This window comes from Leptopilina boulardi, unplaced genomic scaffold (genome assembly GCF_019393585.1).
Source record: "Leptopilina boulardi isolate dan_hultmark-lab unplaced genomic scaffold, ZJU_Lbou_2.1 LbouV2_73, whole genome shotgun sequence".
NCBI classification, from domain to species: domain Eukaryota; kingdom Metazoa; phylum Arthropoda; class Insecta; order Hymenoptera; family Figitidae; genus Leptopilina; species Leptopilina boulardi.
In genome coordinates this window covers 7,563-20,087 of record NW_026138020.1, presented here as the reverse complement: position 1 = coordinate 20,087, position 12,525 = coordinate 7,563, and the positions used below count along the sequence as shown (strand labels likewise).

Genomic DNA, 12,525 nt, shown 5'->3' with positions numbered 1-12,525 from the left:
ACGTCTGGAACCGAATTTCAGCGTCTAAAAACTTTGGCAATACCTGGTTCTTACGATCTTCTTCTGATTTGGTTCACAGATGGAGTTCAAGTCTCGAAGAGTGGAAGAAGGCCAATTTATGCACAAATTGCGAACATAGATCCGAAGTATAGAAGAAGCTTTCAGTTCGTTTGTGGAATTTTCTATTTGAACAGAAGCAGTAAAAAACCACACATGAACTCATTTCTGAAGCCATTTTCTTTAAAATTACAAAAACTTTTTATTGACGGGTTTCCATGGTTCAACAGGTTGCTGAATTGCACAATTACCAGCAAAGTCATTGCTCCTGTTGCCTCATTAGATGCTCCTGCGAAATCATCTGTCCAAAACATTATGCAGTTTAATGGAGAAAACAGTTGTGGTAGTTGCGAAGTAACAGGAACAAGCTGTACAACTGGTAGTTGATCTAATTGGATTTTTCCAGTAAATCAAGATAATGTTTATTTGAGAACTGCTGAACGAATGGAAATTCAAACTGGAATTGCGGAAAGACATCAACTAAAGCATTTTAAAGGAGTTAAAGGTAAATTGATAGTCACAAACATACCATTTTTTGACCGAACCAAGGGATTTGTCGCGGATTACATGTACGCTGTGTTACTTGGCGTGATGTTGATGCTGTTAACTTTATGGTGTGATTCAAGTAACCGCGAAAAAGATTTTTACTTGAACAAAGAAACGCGGGATGTAATTGACAAAATTTTACAATCATTAGCTCCTCCAGATGAAGTCACGCGAACCTCAAGAAAATTGAGTAACATCAGTGATTGGAAGGCCTCAGAATTAAGGGCTTTTCTACTGTACTACGGACCAGTGGTTTTAAGAAAAAGACTTGTAGACAGATTTTATGATCATTTCTTATTGTTGGCGTGAGGAATTTATTTACTTTCACAAGAGGAAATCACCCGGCCTGAATTGAATTTAGCAGAAACACTACTACATCTGTTTGTAATCGACATGGAAAGACTTTATGGTCTTAATAAATGTTCTTACAATGTCCATCAATTGCTCCATCTGGTAGCGTTCATCATGATGTGGGGACCACTCTGGGCATGGGCTGCGTTTTCTTCCGAAGATCACAATGGCAAGCTCATCAGAATGATTCATGGTTCCAATAAAATTGATATGGAATTATCAAATACAATCAAAATTGTTCAAGCTTATAGAAATATACAATTTCTAATGAATCCCAACAGACTAAGAAACCATATCGAATGTAAAGCACACGGACCGCCAGTTACATCTGATATTACAAATAGCGATTAATATGCAATTAGTCGAGCGACAAATCTTACCGAAGAGCAGTTGCGAGCATCTAACGTAACAATTTTTAGTAGATGTAAAATCAACGATGAGATTTTCACATCTACATTGTATACTCGACAGAAAAAACGTACAAACTTTTACGTACATTGGAAAGATGTAGAAACAGATTTTTTCAGTTCTGTAAAATTCTATATAAGTATAGAAACAAAACTTTTTGCAGTTTTGCATCAACTTATCATTTCTAATGATAAAACTCATCAAATTAAGAACAGAGAGCTTGGATTTAACCTCGATCGACATTTAATACATATTTATGATTCTTACTGTATCCACGCTATTCCCATTCAAAAATTATCAAAAGTTTTACGAGTCGAAAATTACATTTGTCTGTTTCCAAATAACATGGAAAAAAATAGGGCCGTTTATCTATCTATACAAATAAAATTAGACTTTTGTCTGTACATTGCCTAAAAGTTTAAATTTCTTACATATGTAATTTTTCGTTTTGAGCATCAAGGAATCCAAACATATCCATAAAAAATTTCATGTCTTTTTTTATGTATGTATTTCACAGAAACTTTGCTCGCGCATCACTAAAAAACGGCTCCACGTATTAAGACCAAATTTGGTGGTATGTTAGGTCTTGACTCGAGTAAGGTTTATAAATTTACAGATTTGAAAAATATTGATGAGAACAGAAATTATGAAAATTTTTCAAAAAAATTCGAATAATCGAAAATTTTTAAGTTATTAATTTTTTTATAAATTGCTTTTAAACTTTTTACTGTTGAGTGTTAAATATTATTTAGTCACATTTTAGTACGATTTTAAAAACATTATAAGCCAAAATTGAAATATAGCTATAATTTTTTTTGGTCAAAAAATGAAAATATCAATAATTGTAACCAATTGCTTTTCTATTTAATTCAAAAGTAATTCTAGAGTCTCTTATTGAAATTTTATGGCAGGAAAATAAAATTCCGAATTGCAAATTTAAAAAATTGGGCACAGAAATTTAATATTCAAAAAATCATTTATTAAATTAATTTTATTCAAACTTGATGCAGAATTATTTTTAGTTCTTCTGTTTATAAAAATATAATTTGTAAATTATAAAATTTTAATCCAAATGATAAAAATATAATTTTACAAAATTATAAATTACGTATCTGATTTTTGTTTCAACTTTTTCCTTTATAATATAAATAATCTATTTTATTAAATAAAAAATAAATTTATTGGACTTTAATTATAATATATTATAAATAACACAGATTTACATAATAAAGTTTTATAAAAAATTATGTAAACTATAAGTTTCCATGTTGGCTGAAAATATATTGGCAGCGAACAAACAACAACTTAAGTCTATGTGTAATGGAGTCATGTAATGGAATTATTCGCCTTAGAACCGAATACCGTTTGAAAGTTTGGAGGAAACAAACGGATATCAACTTGAATTGGTAAGAAGCAATTTTAAAGTTTCTCCAGTTTGGAAACAAAAATTATAATTTGAAAATTCACGGAACAATTTTTTAAAATATTTAATTACATTTTGATGATTCGCATCTTTTAAAATCATTCAATTCCTTTTTTTTAATTTTTCAGTAAAGTTTTGTATTTTTTATAAGAAAATTCTACGTAATCGAAAATTATAAATATTATAATAAAATGTAGTAATTACTAATCAGGATTACTAGAAGTTATAGAAATTAATTAAATAAAATAAAGGTTATTAATAATCCAGATGTTATAGAAATTAATTAAGTTAACTAATTTAAAGTACAGGAAATATAAGCGTAACTAACAAAATATTTCTTATTACTGCTTATTGTCATATCTGAGCAAAGAGACACAATTCAAAGAACGGGGAAAGTCGCTTGTTCAAAGGAATTTTTGACGAAATTGTAAAACTCATACACTTTAATTTTAGATTCATTAAGATAACTCTTCACACTCAATTTAACTACAAAAACCTGATTAATATATTTATTATCTGACTTGAGGCTGCAGTCCCATGTGAGCGTTTTGCGTTGCGTTTTGTCACTAGGCTATGAGTGTAAATATAGCAAACAAATATCTGCATCTCTTTTAAACTCATGGCCTAGTTACAAAACGCAACAAAAAACGCTGCCATGGGACTCCAGCCTGAGACTATAAAATTAAAAGAAACATGTAAAAATGTACGATTTTCGTCTAAAGTTTGTTCAAATTATACTACTTTGTCATAATATGTTTGTTATATTTTGAGAAAAATACAAAATGCTGAATTTGAAAAAACTAATTCATTGTCAATAAATTAATTTCTTATAAAGTAAAGCTAAATTTAAACTCATTAATATTAATGTTTTTCTCACATTGTTTTATATCATTTTTCAAAACTGAACACATATTAACTTTCATTAAAAAAATATGAAATTGAAATCTAGAAAAATTAAATTTTTTGATGTGTAATTTTTATTTTGAAAATGTATATTAATTTATCCAAAATGAAAAATATAAAAAGAAATCAATATGAGTTATTTGAATCAAATTTTTGTTATTTATGCAATTCTATATTTTACACAAAACCTATAAATAATTAATCATTTGAAAGATTGAAAATTTTAAAAAATTAAGATTATATTGATGTTTCTCTTAAAATTAAATTTTTACATAATTCCCATTATTTTCAATTAAAAAATTTTCAATTACATTTTTTGTATTTTTAAAATAGTAAGTTGCATTAATTTTTATGAAAAATGTTCCGAAAACAAAAACATAAATTTCAATGCATTTCCCAAGAATGTTTGGATACCAGACGACTGGAACTTAGTGTAGGCGTTTGAACATTTTGTGTGGCTTGAAATTTTAAAGTTCCATTTTTGCTGATTTTGATTATTCCTCTAAAAGAAATTTACCTAGATACGCGATATCTTGGCAATAGAACTTTACCGAAATTTATTTTTTCTTTTACTTTTTGATATTAATTTCTCTGAAATGGTTGACTTGAAATCTACAAGGAAGTTTTTAACCTTCTGGTATATTATTTAAGGTGAACTTCCACGAAGAAGTTGACCTGAATTTACTTGGATACTTGGTAAACATAATTTATGACTTCCCAATGCTTCATTTTTGCCAAATAGTATTCCACGAATAAACAGGAAGTAATTTTGCATTTTCATCACAAAATTACGGGTAAAGAACAATTTTCGGAAAATCCGCGGATTTTACCGGTAATCTTTTCACGTGGGTTTACTCTCTTCGAAAATTATAAGTTAATATTTAATATAATACAGTTATTACACTATTTTCTAAAAATTGATATTAATAGGGTTACGACCCGCGTAAAGGATCCTAAAAATAAAAAAAATAAAAAAAATTTATTTGATATAATTACAACATGTATTAGTAATAACATTTCTGACGATTGTTGATTTGGTTCAGTACAAAGTCTATAACTAAAAAACAAAACATTAATAAAGTACTAAAAATATTAAAGGCAAATTCTTCCTAATAAAAATTATTAGTTCATATAAACAATGAAAAGAAAAATTTGTTTGATAGAGATTAAAACTTAGGAAAATTTTAATAAATATTATTGTTGTTTAATAATCATCTAAAGATGTCTATTTACACATTCTAAAAAAGAATTACATATTTTAAGAGGCTTTAAATTAAAATAAAGTAGCTTTGTACGTGAAGGAGACCGATTTTTAAATTTAAGATCATAAAAAAAACTTCAAACATTTTTTTAATCTTGAAACAATTTTTGTTACCAATGAATTTTTATATATGACTGTAATAAGCAAGAAAAATATCTTAAAATACCAATATACAATCTTTTCTCATTTATTTGTAGATTTTAAATCTTTTTGAAATCGTTTTATACGTTTTGTCTATACATATAAAAGGAACTGTAATAATTCGAAGCTTTATCATCAATATGAAATATTTCCTCAATATCACTGTTGATAATTATCATTTGGCGGTCATTTTAAGTTTACTGGAAGGTCGCTGTAATATTCCAATAAAATATTGAAATGATATTCAAGTAATATTGAAAGCTAATTCGGTTTTTTTATTATTCAACATTACACCTTACTCACAACTCATACGTTTAATATTTCTTTATGTAATACATGTTATATTTCCACACAAAAGAAAAACAAACGCTTTGTAGAAGGTCCTGAGTAATATCATAATCGCTACAGAAAGATAAACAACATTCTTTACATTAAAATATCAGTTTTATACGTTGAAATTTATTAAATTGTAATAGAAAAGAATTTTATTTTGATAATCCAATAACAGATCCAATTTTATATCTTTAAAAATCCTAAAGTTCTTTGTAGTTACAATAATTAACTGCAACATAATTTTCGAGATCAGCAGGCATTTTAGTTTTATCTATTTCTGCACTTAAACTATGATACCTTTTCCTGACGAAATGGGCTGACATTTTTGGTTGTCGATCTCTTGTAAAAATACCTTTCTTGTTTCCACCAACTCTCGTGTAAGCTATAAAAACAAAAAAATGTTTTATAATTTTTCATATTGTTTTACAAGTGTAAAGATTTATATTGTATTCCTTGCATAGAAACGAATCGATTTTTAAATATAAAGAATATGTTACACCCAAAATTAATTAAAATTTTCTTAATTTTTCAAAAGATTTAATTAATTTAAAACAGTTTTGAACTCCAAATGTTTTAAATCAATCAATTGAATTGGAGAAATTCATGTCTTCCTCCACGAGGAAGCATATTTTTTGCGTCACACAATGAGGAAGCTTATGAAATAAACATACAGGACCCCCTCCTTTTTTATTTGATAGTAACATTTGTGACGCTCCACGAGAAAAGGGACCTATCGCGGCAAAACAGAATTATGCAGGAAAGGCGTTTAAAGTTGAACGTTCTGATTGGTTGATACGCACCAGCGAAAATCAGCCCCACTATCTTACTACTACATCGTTCCTACGTCTCACGGATACACCAAGTATACTAGTAGCAGTGGTGGTGGGGATGGTTTTCGTAGTCCGTGCTGGAACGCGATTGACATGGTCATATTTAAAGCTTTATTACAAAAAAAGTAATTAGAAAAATATTATTTTTGACATTTCTATATGAAAGAGCAACTCAAATACTATCGATTCGCATATAAAACTAGAAATTAATTTTTTGTCGCGATAGGTCCCTTTTCTCGTGGAGCGTCACATTTATAACTCTTGAAGAATATTTTCCTAAAGTTTAAAGATAATTTCAGTATAACTCTAAGAATGAGAAAGAATTTTCGAAAAAAGTTTTTGTTTCGACTGACGACACCTCACAGTACTGAAGATGGTACTTTATGCTCGTCTAAAATAACGATAAATACTAAAAGCGAGACTGTTAAATATCGAAATGGTGCCATAAATTTTTAAATATTTATTTCTTTGCACAGCACAGTGGCCGATTTCCCGAAAAACCTGGCCAAAAATCAAAAAATGATACGATTTCAACCAAAATTGGTATACCCATGTTTTTTGGGCTTCTGAATTCAAATTTTACATTGGTTGTGTCAAATTCAAAATGGCGGATCCAAAATGGCCGTTTAGATTTAAAAAAACTTTGCTGAAAATCGAAAAATAATACGATTTCAATCAAAATTGGTATACCCATGTTTTTTGGGCTTCTGAATTCAAATTTTACATTGGTTGTGTCAAATTCAATATGGCGGATCCAAAATATTTGCTGGTATTATAAAATTGCGTATATGTGTTAGAGTTTATTTTTTTTAAATTACAGAAAGTGCTTAAATTTTAGTTTAAAGCGAATGCGAAGGAAGAAAAAGTCAGTCTTTCACGTTCAGTTGCACCGCCGGCCGGTGCAACGCGCTGTCGGTATACCGCGCTGGGTGAAATAAAAAGTGATACCAAAACTGCAGGGGCAGCTTGGGGCAGCTGATTTCAATTAAAATGAATCAAAAATATATATATATATATATATATATATATATTTACGTTGATAAAACAATACAAAAATCGTAGCCATGAATAGCAATGTTTAATATCATTTTTTAAAAACTGTACGTTTTAAATGTGATGATAAATACATTCAACCTATTTCATACACCTCTGTTAATAATTCCCAAAAAAAGATATTCAAAAATCTGCTGTATATTAGTATATTTTCACTATTTTAACTGTGACGAGAATTTATAGTTATGAAAGGTTCTGAGTAAATCTCTGGCAAAGATCACTTTTACTTGTTCACATAATAAATTGGTGGTGAAAAAAGTGTAATTTTTTTTTGCAAAATTATGCAGTGAACCCTCCTTTATAATATTCCATAATAAAAAGTATAAATTTCTAAAAAAAATTTTTGACTTTTGGCCAGGTTTTTCGGGAAATCGGCCACTGTGCACAGTTGCACACTCTTGTTAATTTAACCCATTAACGCCCAAAAACTGAAAATTCTTTGTACACATTCAGGCTACGTTATTTTAAGTAAATCGGTCAACATTTTCTACGAGAGGTACATTTCCTATAGGTCTTGAGGGTGCTCTTTCCGATTCCGGTATCAAAAATTAATTTCGTCTAAGCCGAAATTAAATATGGCGGTTTAAATGTTAAAAAACACAAAAAAAAATTTTTCAGTTTGACATTTACTTTCAATCGGAAAAAATGTAAGAATAAAATTAAATTGTCAACCATAGGTGCATAAAAGTTGTGTACTTTCGAGAAACGTAAAGTAGAATAAAAAATTTCAAGATGGCGGACAAAATATGGCGTTAAATTCATTGTAAAATGTGAAAATTTTGTGCAATATTGGTCAAATTGACAAAATGTAACTGGATTTGCCTGAATTTTGTTACTCGGGGGTTTTTGGGGTCGCTGATTAAGAATCTGAAGTCGGTTTTCAAAAATGCAAAATGGCCGATCCAATATGGCGGATGAAATTTTAAAAATGCATTCAATTGGTCTGAATTTTCATACTCGGAGGTTTTCGGGGTTGCAGATTACGAATATGACAAATGAAAAATGTAAAAATCCGTTCAAATAGCCTGAAGGGGTTTTCAGTTTTTTTTAGCAGCCCATTTAGGCGTTTACTAATTCTTACCACGTGGAGGTAGACAAAATTAAGAATGTTATTTTTTTTCTTTAAATATAATTTGTTTATTTTAGATTTAATTATTAATACTGAATTAAAAATTTATTTATTAAAATGTCTGAATATTTCTAGTGACATACACACAGTAAGAAATAGTTAGTAAAACTTTCATGAACTAGATATTATCTTCTGGATGGGCACGAAGTTAGTAAATTTTTAAACTTTTTTGACGAATTCATCAACTTTTTCTGTGCGCATGCGCAAACATTGGATTTTATGGAGATAGTGGTTATGGATCCGCCATTTTGTATTTTACAAACCCGACTACAGATTCTTAATCAGCAACCCCAAAAACCCCCGAGAAACTGATTTCATGTAAATACGATGGATTTTTTTTTAAATCCGCCATATTGGATCCGCCATTTTTAATTTTTAAAAATAGGAAAAGAACTAGGCGTAATTGCGCCTACATCTAGGGTTTCGTGGCGCTTTAAATTTTAATGTCAACTACTGGGACCTGTCAACTATAGGGACATGTCAACTATTGGGACATGTCAACTATTGGGACATGTCAATTACTGAGACATGTCAACTACTGGGACATGTCAATTATAGGGGCATGTTAACTAATGAGACATGTAATGTCCATTCGGGAAAATGTCCATTCAGTAAATGGAGATTTGGGATCTGTGGGGCCCCAAAATTCGAATTTGGAAGCTATGTTTGCCCAAAAATTAAATTTGGGATCTGTGGTGCCCCAAAATTCGAATTTGGAAGCAATGTTTGCCCAAAATTCGAATTTGGGATCTGTGGTGCCCCAAAATTTGAATTTGGGGTCTGTGGTGCCCCAAAATTCGAATTTGGAAGCTATGTTTGCCCAAAAATTAAATTTGGGATATGTGGTGCCCCAAAATTCGAATTTGGAAGCTATGTTTGCCCAAAATTCGAATTTGGGATCTGTGGTGCCCCAAAAGTTTAATTTAGGATCTGTGGGGCCCCAAAATTTGAATTTGGGATCTGTGGTGCCCCAAAAGTTTAATTTGGGATCTGTGGGGCCCAAAAATTTTAATTTGGGATCTGTGGTGCCCCAAAATTTAAATTTGGGATCTGTGCCCTAAAATTTGATTTTGGGAGCTGTGGTGCCCCAAAATATACTACGGACAGACGGACGCCAAAGTGAAACTATAAGGCTTTCGGCCATGGGCCACGAAACCCTAAAAATGAAGTTCGAATTCGTTATCAGCAACCCGGAAAACCCCCGAGTATAAAAATTTAGACCAAATAAATACATTTTTAAAATTTTTTTACCCGCCATATTGGATCCGCCATTTTGAATTTTTAAAAATGAAGATCAAATTCGTAATCAGCAACCCCGAAAACCCCCGAGTATAAAAATTTAGACCAAATAAATGCATTTTTAAAATTTTTATTCGCCATATTGGATCCGTCATTTTGAATTTTTAAAAATGAAGTTTAAATTGGTAATCTGCAACCCCGAAAACCCCCGAGTATAAAAATTCAGACCAAATAAATGCATTTTTAAAATTTTTATTCGCCATATTGAATCCGCCATTTTGAATTTTTAAAAATAAAGTTTAAATTCGTAATCTGCAACCCCGAAAACACCCGAGTATGAAAATTCAGACCAATTGAATGCATTTTTAAAATTTCATCCGCCATATTGGATCCGCCATTTTGAATTTTTGAAAACCGACTTCAGATTCTTAATCAGCGACCCCAAAAACCCCCGAGTAACAAAATTCAGGCAAATCCAGTTACATTTTGTCAATTTGACCAATATTGCACAAAATTTTCACATTTTACAATGAATTTAACGCCATATTTGGTCCGCCATCTTGAAATTTTTTATTCTACTTTACGTTTCTCGAAAGTACACAACTTTTATGCACCTATGGTTGACAATTTAATTTTATTCTTACATTTTTTCCGATTGAAAAAAAATGTCAAACTGAAAAAATTTTTTTTGTGTTTTTTGACATTTAAACCGCCATATTTAATTTCGGCTTATACGAAATTAATTTTTGATACCGGAATCGGAAAGAGCACACTCAAGACCTATAGGAAATGTACCTCTCGTAGAAAATGTTGACCGATTTACTTAAAATAACGTAGCCTGAATGTGTACAAAGAATTTTCAGTTTTTGGGCGTTAATGGGTTAATAAGGAGTGAATTTCTTGGAAGGATAAACAAATGAAAATTCCAAATTTAATCATTACTGAACATTTAATAAAAATACTTCTAGTCGTCAGAATGATCAACAGCAGAATGGTTATAACGACAGTTTTCTGAGGTATTATGAGGGTAAAATATTTGAAAACGTGGAGGGATGAAAAGAGATAGAATTTAACTAAACAAAGATAGACATATAATTTATGATTTTTTTAAAGTTTTGAAAGACGTCTCCTTCTGATATCTATTTTACAACTTAATCCGTGTGGTAAGAAGTACATTAAGTTTATTGCTAGTCCATATACAAATTTGTTTTTATATACCTTTATGACAGGAACTAAGATATATTTTTAAAGATTAACTGATCAATTTGCCTATTCAAAAACTTCAATTTTTAAAATATCTGCTGCCAATATTGTCATGATAAAGATTAAAAAATTTAAAAGTTTTACAATATTTTTTTTGAAAGAATGAATCTGAGAATGTTACATTTTACAACATAACATTTAGTTGGAAATTATATATAAAGATTGAACATCCCGCCCACCTTGAATGTTCAATTAATTTACTTATTGCTTGTTTCATTTTAACTCTAAAACATTATTTTGATGTAGATTACTTGATAATATATCTAATGAATATATGCGATAGTGTGGTATCCATGTAATATTTATAAATGTTATAATATCATTGAAATTACATTTAAATCACTATAACTGTAAATGTTTAATAAAAATTGAATAATTGTGTCGATAATGTTCATTAAACAGTTCATTTAAAAACATTATTTAATTGATAGTGCTGTCACTAACTTTAAACTTCGATAATACACTCCTGTCTTTTTTTTAACGGTAACGACACCAATAATACCATCTCTACCTGGGAGTCGATTATGTAATTTGATTTGACTTTGACTTCAAAGTCAAATTTATATTTTGATTGCAATACGTCAAATTGCTCTCAAAAAATAAATTTGAATGCGACGTTAAATTGAAATAAAAAATTAAATTTTAATTTAACGTCTAAGTTAAATAAAACAATGAATTTGTTGAGTTAAATTTGACATTGACGTTAAAATGAATTTGATTTTGACGTCAAATCAAATTACATAATCGACACCCTGAATGTACCTGTACCGCGATAAATTTTGAATGCAATAAATATTTCAATTTATAGGTTACTGTATGGTTTTCTCACTCTTAAATTGGTCGCAAAAAAATATAGTTCTTCCTCGGAAAAGTTTCTTAGCAGCAAAAGAAATTTTAAACTTCACATACAGTATTTATCAAAAAAATAGGAAAAGTCAATATCTCAATATGTCACATAAATAAAAAAAATAATTACAAACGACAACAAAGATACAATTTAGAGTGGAAAAATTTACCGGCTATTCCGCACTAGCTTATTTATACGTGTTTAACGACGGAGAGTGGGGGGGGTTAAATAATAAAATTAAATCAACATCATTTAATCTCAATATTAAATCACATTTCTTACTATAAATTTACGCATTATAAGTATCGAATTTCTCGACTTTGTTTCTTTAAATGATTAACAAAATTAACATTCTCGAATTGAGGGAAATACAAAATTTTGATGTGGAAAATATAGATTGGTCACCAACAACGATAATTATGTCAAAAAAAAATATAAGCTATTATAAATAAACATCGAAATTCGTGGAAAAAAAAGAAATGAAAGGTCACCTATTTTATTAAAACAATATTTAGATTACACATCATAATCGATAATTGGTCAAAATTAAACCAAAAATAAAATCAAAATTTAGATATAAACAATAATTCTAAACGTAATTCTAAAATTTATTAAATTTGTGGCTCTTGCCAGCTTAGGGACCGTTCATTCACACTCATAGTAGCAAATCAGATACAAAGAAAAATGATTGAAATCGACAAAAAAAAGGAGGGCGGAAAACGAAAAAAATGTTACCTAACA

At 29.5% G+C, this 12,525-nt stretch overlaps 1 long non-coding RNA gene across 1 annotated transcript; it reads right to left on the bottom strand.

The window, feature by feature from the left end:
* Positions 1-5,344: 5,344 nt before the first annotated feature.
* On the bottom strand, positions 5,345-12,135 carry LOC127290615 (uncharacterized). Its single transcript, XR_007844398.1, has 2 exons — positions 11,767-12,135; positions 5,345-5,805 (listed from the first exon to the last, which is right to left on the bottom strand). It is a non-coding gene; the product is annotated as an uncharacterized LOC127290615 (long non-coding RNA).
* Positions 12,136-12,525: the final 390 nt, after the last annotated feature.